Source organism: Ambystoma mexicanum, chromosome 7q (assembly GCF_040938575.1).
Source record: "Ambystoma mexicanum isolate Mex_15411 chromosome 7q, UKY_AmexF1_1, whole genome shotgun sequence".
Lineage (NCBI taxonomy): Eukaryota > Metazoa > Chordata > Amphibia > Caudata > Ambystomatidae > Ambystoma > Ambystoma mexicanum.
The window spans coordinates 1087094321-1087116139 of record NC_090941.1 but is presented as its reverse complement, the minus strand read 5'-3'; the positions used below and the strand labels follow the sequence as shown (position 1 = coordinate 1087116139).

Genomic DNA, 21819 nt, shown 5'->3' with positions numbered 1-21819 from the left:
TCGCCCTAAAGTTGTTTCTCGTTTTCACACCTCTCATGATCTGGTTCTTCCTTCCTTTTTTCAGGATCCGCAAACGCCAGACGAGATGGCGTGGCATAACATTGATGTTCGGCGGGCGGCATACTTGCCAACCCTACTGATTTAGGCAGAAGGCTACTGCTTTTTAAGCAGTCCTACCGCATACAGATTTCAGCGACACACCCTACTGCTTTTTACAGTGGCAGGTAATTTATGTGACTCTAAGGTAATTAATCTGTCTGTGCGGTGGGTGGGTAAGTGATACATTTGAATGATGGGCTCAGATCAATCCACTGACCTGACAGCTACATGACTCTGCCCTGCACTCTTGCTGGGACAGACCTTAGGCATAGCTCTCAACCATTTATGTGGCAATGGCGGGTGAAAACACCCGATTTTATTGGCTTGGCGGGTGAGGCAGCTGTTTACAAGGCGGGTGACACCCGCCAAAAGCGTGTGAGTTGAGAGCTATGCCTTAGGTGAACCACCAGTGAAGGCAAGTGGCAGAGTGTACCACCATCACACAGCATCTGCCTATCAGACTGAGGAGGGTATCAGTCTCCATGTTGTTCAGTGTTCAACCTGCACTGCAGCAATAGATATGTACTGCCCTGGCTGCTGCTACAGAGCAGTGGCAAACATTGCCTACCCATACATACCAACCCTCCCGATTTAGGCAGGAGACTCCCGATCGTTCAGTGAGAAATATTGCTATTTTTCACGGTCTCCCACCTAAAATAACTGTAGCCCCAATGCATTCCTATGGGGAAATGTGTGTCTCCCAATTTCCCCGTGAAAATCTCCCTCCCAGGTGTGTCTGAATGTTGGCATGTGTGATTATTTTCTGTGAAGTTAGGTAATTGAATTTGGTGTTAACTTACCTTTCACAATTATACATTTTAAACATTCGAGCATCTTTCCATGTTGTGCTGGATGGGTTGTGCCTTTTAGAATGCTCCAGTGGTGCCAACAATGTATGTTTTGTAATTTCCTGTGATGTCATTGTTATGCTAAGTATTATTTTTGAAACTTGAAAAATCCTACATCTTTTTGGTCACAGAATGTTGGCAAGTATGCGGGCGGTGTTGGAGTATTTGGCTAGGACTGCCCCTTTCCGCCACTCTGATAGTTTTCTGATTACTTTTGGCCCGGCTGGTGCTGGGTGTAAGGCATCAGTGGTGTCCATTAGCCGATGGATCCGTGCTGCGGTCTCCATGGCCTATGTGGCTTCTGGTCGGCCTGTGCCTGCGCACATTCAGGGGCGGTCCACCAGCGGTTTGGCGGCTTCTTGGGACGATGCACGGGGGGGTTCTATGCAGGAGATTTGTAGGGCTGCTACCTGGGCTGATCAAAACACTTTCATCAACCACTATAGGTTGAATGTCTCGGGGTTGGTTCCTTCGGGGTTGGAGTTTTGTCTGTGGGGATGTGAAATTGGAGTTATTAAAGGTGTGTGTTTTTCTACACTGTTTTTGTCTCTATATCTCATTGGGACATTTTCCCCTTTGCTGTTTTGGTATACCTCATGAGGTAAGCAGACATGCCAACATTCCAACTCACCTGGGTGGGGGATTTCATCAGAGAAATCTGGAGTTGCACATTTTCCCTTAGGGATACATTGGTGCTAGAAATATTTTAGGCGGGAGAACGTGAAAAATAGCAATATTTTTTCACAAAAAGTTGGGAGTCCCCTGCCTAAATCGGGAGGGTTGGCATGTATGGGTAAGTAATGGGATGACGAAGAGTAGACGTGGAGGTAATGCTCTTCATTACTCATAGTCCTACTCTTCCTCTTCACAGTACTGACAACCCTTCTCACCCTCCCTGCGGGGAAGGTCCCATGCTACGGCTTGGTAATATGAAACTGAGTGACAAGGTCCTGGGGATGGAGTTATAGGGATAAAAAGAAATAAAAGAAGGTCCTGTGTCGGAGGCAGGGCCTCATGAGGTAAGTACTGTGAGGAGGAAGAGTAGGACTAAGAGTAATGAAGATTACCGGTAAGTAATCAGCGCAACACTCACTAGTGCTTGGTTAAAGAGTCGTCTGGTAAATTGGCCTAATGGGGAATTATCATCTATTATTACTTCTTTAATAGTTTAACCTGCAGAAAATGAGAACTAAGAGGTTCATATCACTCACTGGCAATACGGTCTAGTTTGCAAAGTCTATTTGTGTCAGTACTTCAAATCGTTCAAAAATGCGGCACAGAATACAGAAATGGAGCACATGAGTTTGGGATCGTTTGGAGATTGATTTTTACTTTCTTTTATGTTTTGAAGTATATGGTTGGTTCCTGTTTTTTGCACGGTACACTGTTCTTGCAGGACATGAGCCATTATAGGAAATGTTATCAAGAGGTCGCGTCCAAGGTTGGCTCATAGAAACTGACCCAGGATTGAAGAGGAACTCATCCAAGATGGCGGACGAGTTTTCTAACGGGCGGCTAGTCCCCCACAAGGTCACGTGAGATCAATGAGTTCCGGCGCAAGCGAGTTTACAAGCTGCGCTTCTCACGGCGCTTCATGGCTGCAAAGAGAAGTCTTGCGCGGCGGCGACGACATGTAAAGAGGGCATGTCTGGTGGGATGGGGGTGCACACGCCACCCCTCATTCTGGTGCTCTACAAATGATCATTAAAAGGCGTTGGCATTTGTAATCACTGGCCGGAAGTCACGGATTCCGTTTGTCGCTGCTTAGATCCTGGACTTTGGTCACCATGGAAACAGGCAAACAAGCAACTCTCTTTTACCCAGAAGGCCAGGAACTGATTTGCATAATTTTGAGTGAGCTAAACTGCTCATCCAGAGCAGAAAAGGAAGGATCATAAAATAGTAGGGCGGTGCTCATGCCAGAGAACAGGAAATCCACAAGCAGGGTTATTTCGCGGCACATTTTATCCCACCCTAAGAATGAACGCTAGCGTTTTCTAGAGTCATATATAGATTTCCGTCCTGCTTCTGTTATTGCCCGGATGAGCCTCAGTGGTCTGGGGTGCAGGCTTCAAACCTGTAGCTGTTTAGCGACAGAGTGGTTCAATTCCACCTTTCGGGCGAAAGGTCACTAAGTATGTTTTGATCCAGAATGTTTATAACCCAGTGAAAGTATCATACAGATGATCTTATATATCAAAACATCGGAAAATCGAACAATCCTCGTGTGCCACGAGGTTGCGACTTCACTTGTTCTGCTGGCACACGAGCGCCCCCTTCAGGTGGCAGCCACTAACTGTGCAATCTTCTGTTGTAGTAGCACACGCGGGCACTCGCCTTCTGAAGTCTGCTGGTGAACAGTATGCATGCCCCATTACTATTTCTGCCGATAACATGCACGCGTGCACCCTTTCCTCACTGCCAATAGCAGTGCCAATAGCAGTGCCCCGCTATTCCCTCCTTTGAAGATAAAATATTCCTGGATAGCAGAAAGGGTGCGCAATTTTCCATGCTGGTGATAAACAGCAACGCAGCAGCTGGTGTTTTAACAAACAGGTCTTATGCTCTTTTTCCATATGTGTCAGTTGTTTTCACTGCGATATTAACACTGCACTTTCTGCTAAACCATCAGAGTTCTCTCTTCCTTCTCGTTCTTTGATGTTAAGCAGCACGAATGTCCCTTCCTCCTCTGGGTGCACGCATTACACATTCTCATGATACTCGAAATAATAAAATACACTATGCACACTTGCTCCCCCGGGTGACGGGCAGTATGCACGACGACTTACCCTTTCAGGTGATAAACAGTTCGGCTGCACCCTTATTATTCTAAACTGCATGGGCACACCTTACCCATTCAGATGACACATAGAATGGGGTTCCAGTTGCTGAAAAGGCGACTTTTATTGAAAAACAGTGAAGATGTGCACACACACACCACACATCACTCCCTATAGCCCCCCCCCACCCCCCGCTTTCCAGTCATAAAACAGTGACTGCCCAACAAAACGGTTTCCGACTTTTCCAAGGTGTTCCAAGTGCGTGTCAAGGGTGTGGTTCTTGTTTTGTGTAACTTACACTGCCAGATTTTTAGTGAAAGTGTGGTGTGAGAGGGGTGACAGGTGACTTTTTGTAATGCTTGCTTCATCAGGCTGCATAACTCTTCAACCCTGGTGACATTGCGGGTGTAAAAAAGGTACATAACCATACCATTTTTAAAATAACAAATAGGTACTAAATCTGACAGGAATATTTTAGATGCCAACCACATTTTAACAAGACTGCTGGGGTCATGGCACTTCCCTCTGTGGAACTCCTAGCACTTACCCCCTTCTCTTGGCCCTTCTCTCTCTTTGCACTTGCATGTTCCCAATGCTCACAAGGCCTAGTAGGACAGCCTCTTCATCAGTTTTATTCTATAAGCCTTTTGTTCCCATGTTCCCTCCCCGTTTGCCCGCTCGACGCTTTGAAACAAAATGTCTTGATGTATAAGCGCCTTACAAATGCACAATAAATAAAATGATATGATAGGGTTAGACTCAATAGAATCAACATAGGCTGAGGCACTGCCATAGATATGCCACTTCAGCATTTTATGGCCAGTTACTTCCATATTATGCCAGTAATAGCTGCATGTCAGGTATTGTCATTATATGATAAGTAGAGCCTCTACATTGCCAGTTGTTGCAATAATACAGTTTCCAAAAATCCAAGTCACCAACAGGCAGGAGGACAAGTAAAGCACATGTGTGGTAGAGTGAGGCAAATAGAGGGATGGCCCTTTGCATGTAAGTTCAGTGCACCACGCGGAGTGCTGCACATGCAGCGCATTCACGAACGCAACCGCAGAATGCTACAAATAGAGGGTGCTCTGCGAAGATTTGATTTGCGTTGCGTTTTCCTAACGGACACAGGCACAGTCATGGTTGCAGAGCAGATTACGGATAAGCCTTGCACATGTTATGTTATGTATATTTGTACAGCGCACATAGTCCCAAAGGCATCTTGGCGCTAAACGGCAGAGGTGAGGTAGAGGTAAGCGGGAGTAACTCCTAAAACAGGAGGGATTTCAGAGATCGATGAAAAGCCAGATGATTAGAAGTTGCTCGGAGAGCCCAAGGGAGGTCGTTCCAAGCCTTTGCAGCTGCCACGAAAAAGGCGCGGCCACCAATCCGTGACAGTCGGACCCGGAGAACAGATAGCAAGAGGGCAAACTGGGAGTGGAGAGGACGAGCAGGAACATAATAGGAAACATTTTCCTGTAGATATTCCGCCCCCAGTTTCGTAAAAGGCCTGATGCACAATGTACATTGAGTTAAACAAGATCCGCTTCTCTATCGGAAGCCAGTGGGTATTGTATGTTTTGACTGTATCTAAACAGTCGCACGTACAAAAAGGTCTAAAAATGCTACCACCAAAGGTTCGAACACCAAAAGATCGAACCTTTGGTGGTAGCATTGCAGGTAAGTAAAAAAAAAGACTGCGGGGGCTGCAGGGTTGTCCCCCGCAACACCCAGCTCACTATACTGTGTGGTATAGTGAGCGGGGTGTTGCAGGGGATACCCCTACAGCCCATTCGTGAAAAAAATAATAATAAAATATAATAAACTGGGGCTGCGGGGGTGTCCACCGCAACACCCCGCTCACTATACTGTGTGCTATAGTGAGCAGGGTGTTGCGGGGGAAACCCCTGCAGCCCCCGTAAAAGAAAAAGAAAATGACCCTGTGGTGCCGGTGCCCGATCACAGAAGTGAAAGGGAACAGGCACTGCAGGGACTCAGCGTGAAAAAAGTGGGATTTGTTTATGTTGGGGGTGTGGGCGGGGGTGTGTTAAGGATGTGGGTGGGGGGGTGTTGTGGGTGGGGGTGGGGGTGTGGGTATGTACGTGTGTTCGCATGAGAAAGGTGCAAACTTTTGGTGGTTCGCACCTTTCTCATGCAAACTTTCCAGCCGCGGGCAAATCAGCCGCGGTCGGATCACGTAGATCCAAGCCAGTGAACTTGTCTTAAAAGCGTTGATGTATCTGATGGAGGGCGCAAGAATGCAGGATTCACGTACTTTGCACATTTTCTCTTCTACAAACCATCATAAGTAAGAGAGAATCTCAGAGAGGTGGAGCCATGGAAGAAGGGGCTACCAGCCAATTGTGGGAACAAGGCTCCTGTCCCACCACGTGGCAACAAGGCCCCAGTACCATCACCTGTGGGAAAGGTCCCAGCAGCACCAGCACCCACTAGTGCTGAAAGGGGACAGCCCAAGGAAGCACCCAATACCCAGGAACAGGCACAGGTAAGGGAGAAGGTGCCACCAAGAAAAAAGCGCTTCACAGAGGAGGAACTGCATATCTTCACAGATTTTGTAGAGGAGCGTAAGGAGATCTGTACCCTTGGGCTGGCAGTACCCCATCCATGACCCAGCTGAGGGGAAACTTTGGCAGGAGGCCACACACACGATACATTCCTCTGGGGTGGTGTGACGCACTGCTGAAGTGGTGCACAAAAGGATGAGGGACCTCACTAGGCAAAAGATTAGCCGCAATGTGTACTCTGCCAGGTTACTGCCTCTGCCCAGGTTTCTGGTGGAGGGTCCCCTTGAACCTTCCAGCCATCACCTCTTTTGTTTTGTATAAGTCACCCCAAGTGGGACAGGTATGCCCAGACATGGGAGCCATGCCTGCTGGGCCTAGAGACCCAAGCTACTCCTCACTGATGACGCTCAGTGGGGCCGGAACATGTCTGGGGATGCTTGTGGTCTCGTGCAGAAGGGATGTGACCAAACAGTTCAGCCAGGCTGCCCCTTTTGGTGTGGGACCAAGCCTGATTTGCATATAGTCTTTCCTCTTCTGTAATGGCTTTGCAGGCGAAGAACGATGGTCTGGAGGGTTGCCCAGACCACTGCCAGAGATTAGGATTAATTCCAAACCTTCCAGCCATCACCTCTTTTGTTTGCTGTAGTCACCCCGAGTGGGACAGGTATACTCAGACGTGGATCCTGAGCCTGCAGGCCTAGAGACCCAAACTACTCCTCACTGATGATGCCCAATGAGGCTGAACCATGTCTGGGGATACTTGTGGTCTCTTGTAGAAGGAATGTGACCTAGCAGTTCAGGCTGGACTGCCCCTTTTGGGTTGAGACCAAGCCTGGTTTGCATATGGTCTTTCCCCTTCTGTGATAGTCTGCAGGGTTGTCCAGAACAATGTCAGAGGTTAGGATTAATTCCAAACCTTCCAGCTATCACCTCCTTTGTTTTGCATAAGTCACCATCAGTGGGACAGGTATGCCCAGATGTGGGTCCTGAGCCAGAGGGGCCTAGTGTTACTCTCACCTTATCTCCACGGGGACGTCGGTCCCGTTGGGCGTGTGGGCGTCTGCTGGCTTGCTCATGGTTGGGTCGGCTGCGCTGGTTGCTGGCCCGTTTCCAGAGCGTGATTCCTATAATGAGGGACTATGATGAGTGTGAGATATGTTAGCCCTGGGCCCTCCACCAACCCAGTGCCTGATTCGTGAAACCTAGGTTTCACCTTGGGACTCTCCTCACCTTGTATTTATTGCAGGCAGACTCTCCTTCCTGCTTCCTTCAGCAGGGGCGCAAATGAACCAAGTTGCTCCACTGGTTCACCGGTATGTCGGTGTAGTCCGAGCCCAGACCTGCTGCGGCTCTCAGTGTCTTTATGTGGTGCCTTCCCAGCACGTGTGCTGGTGGATGGTTAGAATGGTGCTGTTGTTGCCACCTTAGCACATAATCACAGCGTTATGTAGTCCTTGCATGCACTGCTTTTCTCTTGCATGCACTGTTTTTCCTTTTTCCTTGCTCAATACTTGACTTACTGTCTTTTCTCTGGCATGCACTGCTTTCCCCTTGCAAGCACTGTTTTTTCCTTTCCTTGCTCTTACATGTGTGGTTTTTCCTTTGCGTGCTCTGTGTCTTGATTTACTGCCTTTCCTCGTGCTGCACTGCCTTTCTCTTGCATGCGTGACGTTGTTCCATGTCTGTCACTTTCTTGCGTGCATAGCTTATTTCTCTGTTCTTCCTTTATTGTTCTTGTTCCTTTACAGGCATCGGATGGAGCCGCGATGACAGGAGCTGAGCGGGATCGTAGCAGGATGATTCTGCCGGACCAGGAAGCCAAATAGGATCATCAGGTAAGTATCACAGGGGCCACAGGACCACCTTGCGGCAGCTGACAGGAGCTGGTATACGTGAGAGAGGGATCACAGGTAAGTATAGCTGAAGTCACGGGTCCGGTCTGTAGAGATTAACAGGAGCTACACCAGTGAGCGTTACGCTGCCTAGAGCACAGTCTCAGGATGGGGTGTGGCTTATATAGCCAGCCACGCTCAATCAACCCAGCCACACCCAAACACTAGTCTGCATGCAGCAGAAAGGGGTTTTGACTCACCACCCACCATGTTGGGACACCAGGAAGTTGCCAGAGTCATGGCCTTGCGCTCTTCATCCCCTATGAGCCTGGTGCCAGATGCGCCAGGACAAGGCCCAGGTGGCTCTTCTTGGTCTTTTGCAGGTGCTGGTATGTCTCTGAGATGGTGCCAATACCCCTACCACTGTACTGGGGGGACTATGCCTGTATATTCCTGGACAGCCGACTGTGATGCCAAGGATGGGTCCTTCCTCGGTCCGGGTTTGGTTGGGTTACTGCGGTGGAAGAGTTTGACTTGTCGTGGAGCATGAACGTGGTCGCTAGGTTCCCATGTCCTGTCATGATTACTTTCCAGTCTACGAGGTAGAATAGCTTGTTTTTTACCACCTTGGAGTCCAGGATGTCCTTGACCTCGAATTCTGGCTCGCCATCGACAATCACGGGGGCTGGGGTGTCTTGATCTGAGTCCCGGGTTGCACCGACCTTAGCAGGGAGACATGGAACACAGGGGGGATTTGCATTTTCGGGGGTAAGGTCAGTTTCATTGTAACAGGATGGATAACCGCCTCAATGACGTACGGACCGAGGTATCTGGGGTGGAAGGTTCGGGGTTCTCTCACAGTAATATGCCTGTATGCCAACCATATAGCGTCTCCGACTTGGTACACAGGTGCCGTTTTCCAGTGCTGGTCTGAACATTTCTTATGCCTCTCCTTAGCCATGGCTAGATGTTCAGCTGCTTCCTTAGGACATGGTCGATTGTGGTGTGTAAGGTTGTCACTGCCAACTTTTCCAATACCTCGAGTGGATCAAAGGTGGAGGCGCGTGGATGCCGTCCATATACAACGTAGAATGGACTCTGTCCAGTACTGGTATGGATTGAGTTGTTGTACGCATATTCTGCTATCGATAATACGTCCTTCCAATTGCTCTCCGTCTGGTGTAGCATGCATCTCAGATATTGTTCCAGTGTCTGGGTCGTTCGTTCTGCCTGGCCATCGGTCTAAGGATGATGACTAGTGGACAGTCGAACGCCGATTTGAGTGAGTTCATAGCTTTTTCTCCAAAAATGTGAAATGAACTGGCTGCCGCGATCTGAGATCAACGTTGAAGGGAATCTTCGATTTGTCCCAGAAAGGTCTTTGCTAGTGTGAGTGCAGTTGGCAGGCCCTTCAGTGGGATAAAGTGGGCCATTTTCGAAAGCAAGTCCACCACTACCAGGATGGTGTTGTAACCATTGCAGGGGGGGGAGGCTGTGATGAAGTCAAGCGATAGCATGTGCCAGTGTGTGGGAGGCACTCCCAAGGGGCGCAGTATTCCTGCAGGTTCTTGTTTCAGATATTTGTTTTGAGCACAGATTCCACATGATGATACAAACTGAATCATGTCCTTCCACCAGGTTGGCCACCAGTAATTCCTTGTGACGTTGGCTAGTGTTTTAGCAATCCCCGGTTGACCTTCTACCAGGGAGTCGTGTTAGCTGGTGATGACCTGGTCTTGTAGTTCCTTACTTGGGAGGTACAGACGTCCCTGGAAGTATGGAGGCCCTCGGAGATTGTGTGTTGACTACTCCTTGCTGTCCATGCTTGCTGTGCTCCCTTGTCCAGATGTTGTTGTATCTTAGTTTGCAAATCTTTCAAGGAAGATGTTCCGAGTACGCAGAGGAACTTTTTAGAGATGCTTTCTATTTTTGTAAGGAACTGACGCCTGGGTGAGTGCTAGTGTGGCTTGAGGTAATTTTACGGGCATCTTCTTTGCAAACTTTTGCCAAACCAACTTGGAGCAGCAGTGGGGTAGAGAGTCAGCCTTCAGCTGAGGCCTGCCTGGGTTGGGCTGGGCTGGTCTGGGGGCCTCAGCTGCTGTTACTGGGCCTGCTTCTTTCTTGGACTTGTAGGCCACCAGCCCGAGAAGGTAAGGGCCTCAACCAACATCGCCCTCTGCCTTCCAAAGAGTTGAGGAGACCCCAGCAGGAAAATTGTGTGTGTGTTTATTTCCATCTTTCTTTCCGAGTTTTTTTTAAAGTTTTGTAAGGAACGGATGCTTGGGTGAGTGAGTGCAAGTGTGGCTTGGCCTGAATTTACAGACACTTTCTTTGCAAACATGAGTAGGCAAGTGGGTATTTCAAAAGTGGGTGCATGGAGCTGCTCGTTGCTTTTCCAAGCTGGCAGCTGTGGCTCCTGAGCTTGAGGCAAAAAGAAGGGCAGAAGCACACTGCAGAGGACAGCGTTCAGCCTTGCAAGAGGGCAGTGGACGTCGGAGGAGCCGACACAGCACAAGAGGCTCGGAATCGGCGCACTCTTCGTCTACGGCCATACCACCCTGAATGCGCCCGATCTCGTCCGATCTCGGAAGCTAAGCAGGGTCGGGCCTGGTTAGTACTTGGATGGGAGACCGCCTGGGAATACCAGGTGCTGTAGGCATTTTGCTACTCTGTGCCTGATAGGCGGCGTTCGTCTTCTCCGTCTTGAACTACATTTTTCCTCCATTCCGCTTTTAATTTTAGCAAACACGGCGCGTGAAAAAGGCACAGGGGCAGACAGCAGCCCTCGCTCCAATGCAGAGCCCCGTCAGAGGCGGACACGTTGTCGCCAAACTAACTTGGAGCAGCAGGAGACTGAAGCCAGGGCAGCAGCTCGCCGCCTCGGGTGGGTGGATGCAGCCAGAAAGGGCCACTCGTGTCCCTGGCAAAGCACCTCCAGCGTCTCCCCGTTTTCTCTCCAGTGGACGCGCAAGGCCCCCTACAGCTAGGGGAGGCAAGTGGATGGGCCTCATCTGCATATGTGGGCTCTAGAGGAAGAGTGCACCCTGGGAGACAAGGGGACACTTGGAGCGGGAAGTGCTCACGGGGGAGAAGTGCCTACAAGAGGCAGGAAGGGAGGGAGGCCACATCATGCCTCTCCATAGCCAGGCCTCTGGATGATGGGGCAGAAGCGGCCGTCACCCTAAGCTTCCTAGAAGTCCCAGCTGGGCCCCATGCTACCTAATATCTCGCCTGATCGAGCCTGGTCGAGCACTGGTCGAGCCTTCAGCCAAGGGACACAGGAGCCAAGGGGTCTGGCCTCGAGCCTTCAACCGAGGGACCCAGGAGCCCAGGGTCTGGCCTCAGTGCTTCCCAAGTCGGCCTTCAGCTGAAGCCTGCCTGGGCTGGGAGCCTCAGCTGCTGTTCCTGGGTGTGCTTCTTTCCTGCATGTGAAGGCCACCAGCGGCGAAGGTTGCCCTCCGCCTTCCAAGGAGTCGAGGGGATAGAAGCAGGAAAATTGTGTGTGTGTTTATTTCTTCTTTTTTAGAGGTGCTTTCTATTTTTGTAAGGAACCGACGCCTGGGTGAGTGCTAGTGTGGCTTGAGGTGAATTTACGGGCAGCTTCTTTGCAAACTTTTGCCAAACCAACTTGGAGCAGCACTGGGGTAGAGAGTCAGCCTTCCGCTGATGCCTGCCTAGGCGTGGCTGGGCTGGGGGCCTCAGCTGCTGTTACTGGGCCTGCTTCTTTCCTGGTCTTGTAGGCCGCCAGCCAGAGAAGGTAAGGGCTTCAACCAACATCGCCCTCTGCCTTCCAAAGAGTCGAGGAGACCGCAGCAGGAAAATTGTGTGTGTGTTTATTTCTTCTTTTTTAGAGGTGCTTTCTATTTTTGTAAGGAACCGACGCCTGGGTGAGTGCTAGTGTGGCGTGAGTTAAATTTACAGGCATCTTCTTTGCAAACTTTTGCCAAACCAATTTGGGGCAGCAGTGGGGTAGAGAGTCAGCCTTAAGCTGATGCCTGCCTAGGCGTGGCTGGGCTGGGGGCCTCAGCTGCTGTTACTGGGCCTGCTTCTTTCCTGGTCTTGTAGGCCGCCAGCCAGAGAAGGTAAGGGCTTCAACCAACATCGCCCTCTGCCTTCCAAAGAGTCGAGGAGACCGCAGCAGGAAAATTGTGTGTGTGTTTATTTCTTCTTTTTTTAGAGGTGCTTTCTATTTTTGTAAGGAACCGACGCCTGGGTGAGTGCTAGTGTGGCGTGAGTTACATTTACAGGCATCTTCTTTGCAAAATTTTGCCAAACCAACTTGGACCAGCACTGGGGTAGAGAGTCAGCCTTCAGCTGATGGCTGCCTGGGCTGGGCTGGGCTGGTCTGGGGGCCTCAGCTGCTGTTACTGGGCATGCTTCTTTCCTGGACTTGTAGGCCACCAGCCGGAGAAGGTAAGGGCCTCAACCAACATCGCCCTCTGCCTTTCAAAGAGTCGAGGAGACCCCAGCAGGAAAATTGTGTGTGTGTTTATTTCTTCTTTTTTAGAGGTGCTTTCTATTTTTGTAAGGAACCGACGCCTGGGTGAGTGCTAGTGTGGCGTGAGTTAAATTTACAGGCATCTTCTTTGCAAACTTTTGCCAAACCAATTTGGGGCAGCAGTGGGGTAGAGAGTCAGCCTTAAGCTGATGCCTGCCTGGGCTGGGCTGGGCTGGGGGCCTCAGCTGCTGTTACTGGGCCTGCTTCTTTCCTGGACTTGTAGGCCGCCAGCCCGAGAAGGTAAGGCCTCAACCAACATCGCCCTCTGCCTTCCAAAGAGTCGAGGAGACCCCAGCAGGAAAATTGTGTGTGTGTTTATTTCCATCTTTCTTTCCGAGTTTTTTTTTAAAGTTTTGTAAGGAACGGATGCTTGGGTGAGTGAGTGCAAGTGTGGCTTGGCCTGAATTTACAGACACTTTCTTTGCAAACATGAGTAGGCAAGTGGGTATTTCAAAAGTGGGTGCATGGAGCCGCTCGTTGCTTTTCCAAGCTGGCAGCTGTGGCTCCTGAGCTTGAGGCAAAAAGAAGGGCAGAAGCACACTGCAGAGGACAGCGTTCAGCCTTGCAAGAGGGCAGTGGACGTCGGAGGAGCCGACACAGCACAAGAGTCTCGGAATCGGCGCACTCTTCGCCTACGGCCATACCACCCTGAATGCGCCCGATCTCGGAAGCTAAGCAGGGTCGGGCCTGGTTAGTACTTGGATGGGAGACCGCCTGGGAATACCAGGTGCTGTAGGCATTTTGCTACTCTGTGCCCGATAGGCGGCGTTCGTCTTCCCCGTCTTGAACTACATTTTTCCTCCATTCCGCTTTTAATTTTAACAAACACGGCGCGTGAAAAAGGCACAGGGGCAGACAGCAGCCCTCGCTCCAATGCAGAGCCCCGTCAGAGGCGGACACGTTGTCGCCAAACTAACTTGGAGCAGCAGGAGACTGAAGCCAGGGCAGCAGCTCGCCGCCTCGGGTGGGTGGATGCAGCCAGAAAGGGCCACTCGTGTCCCTGGCAAAGCACCTCCAGCGTCTCCCCGTTTTCTCTCCAGTGGACGCGCAAGGCCCCCTACAGCTAGGGGAGGCAAGTGGATGGGCCTCATCTGCATATGTGGGCTCTAGAGGAAGAGTGCACCCTGGGAGACAAGGGGACACTTGGAGCGGGAAGTGCTCACGGGGGAGAAGTGCCTACAAGAGGCAGGAAGGGAGGGAGGCCACATCATGCCTCTCCATAGCCAGGCCTCTGGATGATGGGGCAGAAGCGGCCGTCACCCTAAGCTTCCTAGAAGTCCCAGCTGGGCCCCATGCTACCTAATATCTCGCCTGATCGAGCCTGGTCGAGCACTGGTCGAGCCTTCAGCCAAGGGACACAGGAGCCAAGGGGTCTGGCCTCGAGCCTTCAACCGAGGGACCCAGGAGCCCAGGGTCTGGCCTCAGTGCTTCCCAAGTCGGCCTTCAGCTGAAGCCTGCCTGGGCTGGGAGCCTCAGCTGCTGTTCCTGGGTGTGCTTCTTTCCTGCATGTGAAGGCCACCAGCGGCGAAGGTTGCCCTCCGCCTTCCAAGGAGTCGAGGGGATAGAAGCAGGAAAATTGTGTGTGTGTTTATTTCTTCTTTTTTAGAGATTCTTTCTATTTTTGTAAGGAACTGACGCCTGGGTGAGTGCTAGTGTGGCTTGAGGTGAATTTACGGGCAGCTTCTTTGCAAACTTTTGCCAAACCAACTTGGAGCAGCACTGGGGTAGAGAGTCAGCCTTCCGCTGATGCCTGCCTAGGCGTGGCTGGGCTGGGGGCCTCAGCTGCTGTTACTGGGCCTGCTTCTTTCCTGGTCTTGTAGGCCGCCAGCCAGAGAAGGTAAGGGCTTCAACCAACATCGCCCTCTGCCTTCCAAAGAGTCGAGGAGACCGCAGCAGGAAAATTGTGTGTGTGTTTATTTCTTCTTTTTTAGAGGTGCTTTCTATTTTTGTAAGGAACCGACGCCTGGGTGAGTGCTAGTGTGGCGTGAGTTAAATTTACAGGCATCTTCTTTGCAAACTTTTGCCAAACCAATTTGGGGCAGCAGTGGGGTAGAGAGTCAGCCTTAAGCTGATGCCTGCCTAGGCGTGGCTGGGCTGGGGGCCTCAGCTGCTGTTACTGGGCCTGCTTCTTTCCTGGTCTTGTAGGCCGCCAGCCAGAGAAGGTAAGGGCTTCAACCAACATCGCCCTCTGCCTTCCAAAGAGTCGAGGAGACCGCAGCAGGAAAATTGTGTGTGTGTTTATTTCTTCTTTTTTTAGAGGTGCTTTCTATTTTTGTAAGGAACCGACGCCTGGGTGAGTGCTAGTGTGGCGTGAGTTACATTTACAGGCATCTTCTTTGCAAAATTTTGCCAAACCAACTTGGACCAGCACTGGGGTAGAGAGTCAGCCTTCAGCTGATGGCTGCCTGGGCTGGGCTGGGCTGGTCTGGGGGCCTCAGCTGCTGTTACTGGGCATGCTTCTTTCCTGGACTTGTAGGCCACCAGCCGGAGAAGGTAAGGGCCTCAACCAACATCGCCCTCTGCCTTTCAAAGAGTCGAGGAGACCCCAGCAGGAAAATTGTGTGTGTGTTTATTTCTTCTTTTTTAGAGGTGCTTTCTATTTTTGTAAGGAACCGACGCCTGGGTGAGTGCTAGTGTGGCGTGAGTTAAATTTACAGGCATCTTCTTTGCAAACTTTTGCCAAACCAATTTGGGGCAGCAGTGGGGTAGAGAGTCAGCCTTAAGCTGATGCCTGCCTGGGCTGGGCTGGGCTGGGGGCCTCAGCTGCTGTTACTGGGCCTGCTTCTTTCCTGGACTTGTAGGCCGCCAGCCCGAGAAGGTAAGGCCTCAACCAACATCGCCCTCTGCCTTCCAAAGAGTCGAGGAGACCCCAGCAGGAAAATTGTGTGTGTGTTTATTTCCATCTTTCTTTCCGAGTTTTTTTTTAAAGTTTTGTAAGGAACGGATGCTTGGGTGAGTGAGTGCAAGTGTGGCTTGGCCTGAATTTACAGACACTTTCTTTGCAAACATGAGTAGGCAAGTGGGTATTTCAAAAGTGGGTGCATGGAGCCGCTCGTTGCTTTTCCAAGCTGGCAGCTGTGGCTCCTGAGCTTGAGGCAAAAAGAAGGGCAGAAGCACACTGCAGAGGACAGCGTTCAGCCTTGCAAGAGGGCAGTGGACGTCGGAGGAGCCGACACAGCACAAGAGGCTCGGAATCGGCGCACTCTTCGCCTACGGCCATACCACCCTGAATGCGCCCGATCTCGTCCGATCTCGGAAGCTAAGCAGGGTCGGGCCTGGTTAGTACTTGGATGGGAGACCGCCTGGGAATACCAGGTGCTGTAGGCATTTTGCTACTCTGTGCCCGATAGGCGGCGTTCGTCTTCCCCGTCTTGAACTACATTTTTCCTCCATTCCGCTTTTAATTTTAACAAACACGGCGCGTGAAAAAGGCACAGGGGCAGACAGCAGCCCTCGCTCCAATGCAGAGCCCCGTCAGAGGCGGACACGTTGTCGCCAAACTAACTTGGAGCAGCAGGAGACTGAAGCCAGGGCAGCAGCTCGCCGCCTCGGGTGGGTGGATGCAGCCAGAAAGGGCCACTCGTGTCCCTGGCAAAGCACCTCCAGCGTCTCCCCGTTTTCTCTCCAGTGGACGCGCAAGGCCCCCTACAGCTAGGGGAGGCAAGTGGATGGGCCTCATCTGCATATGTGGGCTCTAGAGGAAGAGTGCACCCTGGGAGACAAGGGGACACTTGGAGCGGGAAGTGCTCACGGGGGAGAAGTGCCTACAAGAGGCAGGAAGGGAGGGAGGCCACATCATGCCTCTCCATAGCCAGGCCTCTGGATGATGGGGCAGAAGCGGCCGTCACCCTAAGCTTCCTAGAAGTCCCAGCTGGGCCCCATGCTACCTAATATCTCGCCTGATCGAGCCTGGTCGAGCACTGGTCGAGCCTTCAGCCAAGGGACACAGGAGCCAAGGGGTCTGGCCTCGAGCCTTCAACCGAGGGACCCAGGAGCCCAGGGTCTGGCCTCAGTGCTTCCCAAGTCGGCCTTCAGCTGAAGCCTGCCTGGGCTGGGAGCCTCAGCTGCTGTTCCTGGGTGTGCTTCTTTCCTGCATGTGAAGGCCACCAGCGGCGAAGGTTGCCCTCCGCCTTCCAAGGAGTCGAGGGGATAGAAGCAGGAAAATTGTGTGTGTGTTTATTTCTTCTTTTTTAGAGGTGCTTTCTATTTTTGTAAGGAACCGACGCCTGGGTGAGTGCTAGTGTGGCTTGAGGTGAATTTACGGGCAGCTTCTTTGCAAACTTTTGCCAAACCAACTTGGAGCAGCACTGGGGTAGAGAGTCAGCCTTCCGCTGATGCCTGCCTAGGCGTGGCTGGGCTGGGGGCCTCAGCTGCTGTTACTGGGCCTGCTTCTTTCCTGGTCTTGTAGGCCGCCAGCCAGAGAAGGTAAGGGCTTCAACCAACATCGCCCTCTGCCTTCCAAAGAGTCGAGGAGACCGCAGCAGGAAAATTGTGTGTGTGTTTATTTCTTCTTTTTTAGAGGTGCTTTCTATTTTTGTAAGGAACCGACGCCTGGGTGAGTGCTAGTGTGGCGTGAGTTACATTTACAGGCATCTTCTTTGCAAAATTTTGCCAAACCAACTTGGACCAGCACTGGGGTAGAGAGTCAGCCTTCAGCTGATGGCTGCCTGGGCTGGGCTGGGCTGGTCTGGGGGCCTCAGCTGCTGTTACTGGGCATGCTTCTTTCCTGGACTTGTAGGCCACCAGCCGGAGAAGGTAAGGGCCTCAACCAACATCGCCCTCTGCCTTTCAAAGAGTCGAGGAGACCCCAGCAGGAAAATTGTGTGTGTGTTTATTTCTTCTTTTTTAGAGGTGCTTTCTATTTTTGTAAGGAACCGACGCCTGGGTGAGTGCTAGTGTGGCGTGAGTTAAATTTACAGGCATCTTCTTTGCAAACTTTTGCCAAACCAATTTGGGGCAGCAGTGGGGTAGAGAGTCAGCCTTAAGCTGATGCCTGCCTGGGCTGGGCTGGGCTGGGGGCCTCAGCTGCTGTTACTGGGCCTGCTTCTTTCCTGGACTTGTAGGCCGCCAGCCCGAGAAGGTAAGGCCTCAACCAACATCGCCCTCTGCCTTCCAAAGAGTCGAGGAGACCCCAGCAGGAAAATTGTGTGTGTGTTTATTTCCATCTTTCTTTCCGAGTTTTTTTTAAAAGTTTTGTAAGGAACGGATGCTTGGGTGAGTGAGTGCAAGTGTGGCTTGGCCTGAATTTACAGACACTTTCTTTGCAAACATGAGTAGGCAAGTGGGTATTTCAAAAGTGGGTGCATGGAGCCGCTCGTTGCTTTTCCAAGCTGGCAGCTGTGGCTCCTGAGCTTGAGGCAAAAAGAAGGGCAGAAGCACACTGCAGAGGACAGCGTTCAGCCTTGCAAGAGGGCAGTGGACGTCGGAGGAGCCGACACAGCACAAGAGGCTCGGAATCGGCGCACTCTTCGCCTACGGCCATACCACCCTGAATGCGCCCGATCTCGTCCGATCTCGGAAGCTAAGCAGGGTCGGGCCTGGTTAGTACTTGGATGGGAGACCGCCTGGGAATACCAGGTGCTGTAGGCATTTTGCTACTCTGTGCCCGATAGGCGGCGTTCGTCTTCCCCGTCTTGAACTACATTTTTCCTCCATTCCGCTTTTAATTTTAACAAACACGGCGCGTGAAAAAGGCACAGGGGCAGACAGCAGCCCTCGCTCCAATGCAGAGCCCCGTCAGAGGCGGACACGTTGTCGCCAAACTAACTTGGAGCAGCAGGAGACTGAAGCCAGGGCAGCAGCTCGCCGCCTCGGGTGGGTGGATGCAGCCAGAAAGGGCCACTCGTGTCCCTGGCAAAGCACCTCCAGCGTCTCCCCGTTTTCTCTCCAGTGGACGCGCAAGGCCCCCTACAGCTAGGGGAGGCAAGTGGATGGGCCTCATCTGCATATGTGGGCTCTAGAGGAAGAGTGCACCCTGGGAGACAAGGGGACACTTGGAGCGGGAAGTGCTCACGGGGGAGAAGTGCCTACAAGAGGCAGGAAGGGAGGGAGGCCACATCATGCCTCTCCATAGCCAGGCCTCTGGATGATGGGGCAGAAGCGGCCGTCACCCTAAGCTTCCTAGAAGTCCCAGCTGGGCCCCATGCTACCTAATATCTCGCCTGATCGAGCCTGGTCGAGCACTGGTCGAGCCTTCAGCCAAGGGACACAGGAGCCAAGGGGTCTGGCCTCGAGCCTTCAACCGAGGGACCCAGGAGCCCAGGGTCTGGCCTCAGTGCTTCCCAAGTCGGCCTTCAGCTGAAGCCTGCCTGGGCTAGGAGCCTCAGCTGCTGTTCCTGGGTGTGCTTCTTTCCTGCATGTGAAGGCCACCAGCGGCGAAGGTTGCCCTCCGCCTTCCAAGGAGTCGAGGGGATAGAAGCAGGAAAATTGTGTGTGTGTTTATTTCTTCTTTTTTAGAGGTGCTTTCTATTTTTGTAAGGAACCGACGCCTGGGTGAGTGCTAGTGTGGCTTGAGGTGAATTTACGGGCAGCTTCTTTGCAAACTTTTGCCAAACCAACTTGGAGCAGCACTGGGGTAGAGAGTCAGCCTTCCGCTGATGCCTGCCTAGGCGTGGCTGGGCTGGGGGCCTCAGCTGCTGTTACTGGGCCTGCTTCTTTCCTGGTCTTGTAGGCCGCCAGCCAGAGAAGGTAAGGGCTTCAACCAACATCGCCCTCTGCCTTCCAAAGAGTCGAGGAGACCGCAGCAGGAAAATTGTGTGTGTGTTTATTTCTTCTTTTTTAGAGGTGCTTTCTATTTTTGTAAGGAACCGACGCCTGGGTGAGTGCTAGTGTGGCGTGAGTTACATTTACAGGCATCTTCTTTGCAAAATTTTGCCAAACCAACTTGGACCAGCACTGGGGTAGAGAGTCAGCCTTCAGCTGATGGCTGCCTGGGCTGGGCTGGGCTGGTCTGGGGGCCTCAGCTGCTGTTACTGGGCATGCTTCTTTCCTGGACTTGTAGGCCACCAGCCGGAGAAGGTAAGGGCCTCAACCAACATCGCCCTCTGCCTTTCAAAGAGTCGAGGAGACCCCAGCAGGAAAATTGTGTGTGTGTTTATTTCTTCTTTTTTAGAGGTGCTTTCTATTTTTGTAAGGAACCGACGCCTGGGTGAGTGCTAGTGTGGCGTGAGTTAAATTTACAGGCATCTTCTTTGCAAACTTTTGCCAAACCAATTTGGGGCAGCAGTGGGGTAGAGAGTCAGCCTTAAGCTGATGCCTGCCTGGGCTGGGCTGGGCTGGGGGCCTCAGCTGCTGTTACTGGGCCTGCTTCTTTCCTGGACTTGTAGGCCGCCAGCCCGAGAAGGTAAGGCCTCAACCAACATCGCCCTCTGCCTTCCAAAGAGTCGAGGAGACCCCAGCAGGAAAATTGTGTGTGTGTTTATTTCCATCTTTCTTTCCGAGTTTTTTTTTAAAGTTTTGTAAGGAACGGATGCTTGGGTGAGTGAGTGCAAGTGTGGCTTGGCCTGAATTTACAGACACTTTCTTTGCAAACATGAGTAGGCAAGTGGGTATTTCAAAAGTGGGTGCATGGAGCCGCTCGTTGCTTTTCCAAGCTGGCAGCTGTGGCTCCTGAGCTTGAGGCAAAAAGAAGGGCAGAAGCACACTGCAGAGGACAGCGTTCAGCCTTGCAAGAGGGCAGTGGACGTCGGAGGAGCCGACACAGCACAAGAGGCTCGGAATCGGCGCACTCTTCGCCTACGGCCATACCACCCTGAATGCGCCCGATCTCGTCCGATCTCGGAAGCTAAGCAGGGTCGGGCCTGGTTAGTACTTGGATGGGAGACCGCCTGGGAATACCAGGTGCTGTAGGCATTTTGCTACTCTGTGCCCGATAGGCGGCGTTCGTCTTCCCCGTCTTGAACTACATTTTTCCTCCATTCCGCTTTTAATTTTAACAAACACGGCGCGTGAAAAAGGCACAGGGGCAGACAGCAGCCCTCGCTCCAATGCAGAGCCCCGTCAGAGGCGGACACGTTGTCGCCAAACTAACTTGGAGCAGCAGGAGACTGAAGCCAGGGCAGCAGCTCGCCGCCTCGGGTGGGTGGATGCAGCCAGAAAGGGCCACTCGTGTCCCTGGCAAAGCACCTCCAGCGTCTCCCCGTTTTCTCTCCAGTGGACGCGCAAGGCCCCCTACAGCTAGGGGAGGCAAGTGGATGGGCCTCATCTGCATATGTGGGCTCTAGAGGAAGAGTGCACCCTGGGAGACAAGGGGACACTTGGAGCGGGAAGTGCTCACGGGGGAGAAGTGCCTACAAGAGGCAGGAAGGGAGGGAGGCCACATCATGCCTCTCCATAGCCAGGCCTCTGGATGATGGGGCAGAAGCGGCCGTCACCCTAAGCTTCCTAGAAGTCCCAGCTGGGCCCCATGCTACCTAATATCTCGCCTGATCGAGCCTGGTCGAGCACTGGTCGAGCCTTCAGCCAAGGGACACAGGAGCCAAGGGGTCTGGCCTCGAGCCTTCAACCGAGGGACCCAGGAGCCCAGGGTCTGGCCTCAGTGCTTCCCAAGTCGGCCTTCAGCTGAAGCCTGCCTGGGCTGGGAGCCTCAGCTGCTGTTCCTGGGTGTGCTTCTTTCCTGCATGTGAAGGCCACCAGCGGCGAAGGTTGCCCTCCTCCTTCCAAGGAGTCGAGGGGATAGAAGCAGGAAAATTGTGTGTGTGTTTATTTCTTCTTTTTTAGAGATTCTTTCTATTTTTGTAAGGAACTGACGCCTGGGTGAGTGCTAGTGTGGCTTGAGGTGAATTTACGGGCAGCTTCTTTGCAAACTTTTGCCAAACCAACTTGGAGCAGCACTGGGGTAGAGAGTCAGCCTTCCGCTGATGCCTGCCTAGGCGTGGCTGGGCTGGGGGCCTCAGCTGCTGTTACTGGGCCTGCTTCTTTCCTGGTCTTGTAGGCCGCCAGCCAGAGAAGGTAAGGGCTTCAACCAACATCGCCCTCTGCCTTCCAAAGAGTCGAGGAGACCGCAGCAGGAAAATTGTGTGTGTGTTTATTTCTTCTTTTTTAGAGGTGCTTTCTATTTTTGTAAGGAACCGACGCCTGGGTGAGTGCTAGTGTGGCGTGAGTTACATTTACAGGCATCTTCTTTGCAAAATTTTGCCAAACCAACTTGGACCAGCACTGGGGTAGAGAGTCAGCCTTCAGCTGATGGCTGCCTGGGCTGGGCTGGGCTGGTCTGGGGGCCTCAGCTGCTGTTAC

At 52.1% G+C, this 21819-nt stretch overlaps 5 non-coding genes and 1 pseudogene across 5 annotated transcripts; all 6 read left to right on the top strand.

The window, feature by feature from the left end:
• The first annotated feature begins 2983 nt into the window (after positions 1–2983).
• On the top strand, positions 2984–3070 carry TRNASTOP-UCA (transfer RNA opal suppressor (anticodon UCA)). The gene has a single exon. It is a non-coding gene; the product is annotated as a tRNA-Sec (tRNA).
• A 7557-nt stretch (positions 3071–10627) lies between these two features.
• LOC138529091 (5S ribosomal RNA) lies at positions 10628–10746 on the top strand. Its single transcript, XR_011284442.1, has one exon. It is a non-coding gene; the product is annotated as a 5S ribosomal RNA (ribosomal RNA).
• Positions 10747–13215: 2469 nt separating this feature from the next.
• LOC138529108 (5S ribosomal RNA) lies at positions 13216–13324 on the top strand (annotated as a pseudogene).
• A 2469-nt stretch (positions 13325–15793) lies between these two features.
• On the top strand, positions 15794–15912 carry LOC138529089 (5S ribosomal RNA). The gene has a single exon (XR_011284440.1). It is a non-coding gene; the product is annotated as a 5S ribosomal RNA (ribosomal RNA).
• A 2143-nt stretch (positions 15913–18055) lies between these two features.
• LOC138529087 (5S ribosomal RNA) lies at positions 18056–18174 on the top strand. The gene has a single exon (XR_011284439.1). It is a non-coding gene; the product is annotated as a 5S ribosomal RNA (ribosomal RNA).
• Positions 18175–20317: 2143 nt separating this feature from the next.
• Positions 20318–20436, top strand: LOC138529086 (5S ribosomal RNA). Its single transcript, XR_011284438.1, has one exon. It is a non-coding gene; the product is annotated as a 5S ribosomal RNA (ribosomal RNA).
• The last annotated feature ends 1383 nt before the right edge of the window (positions 20437–21819 follow it).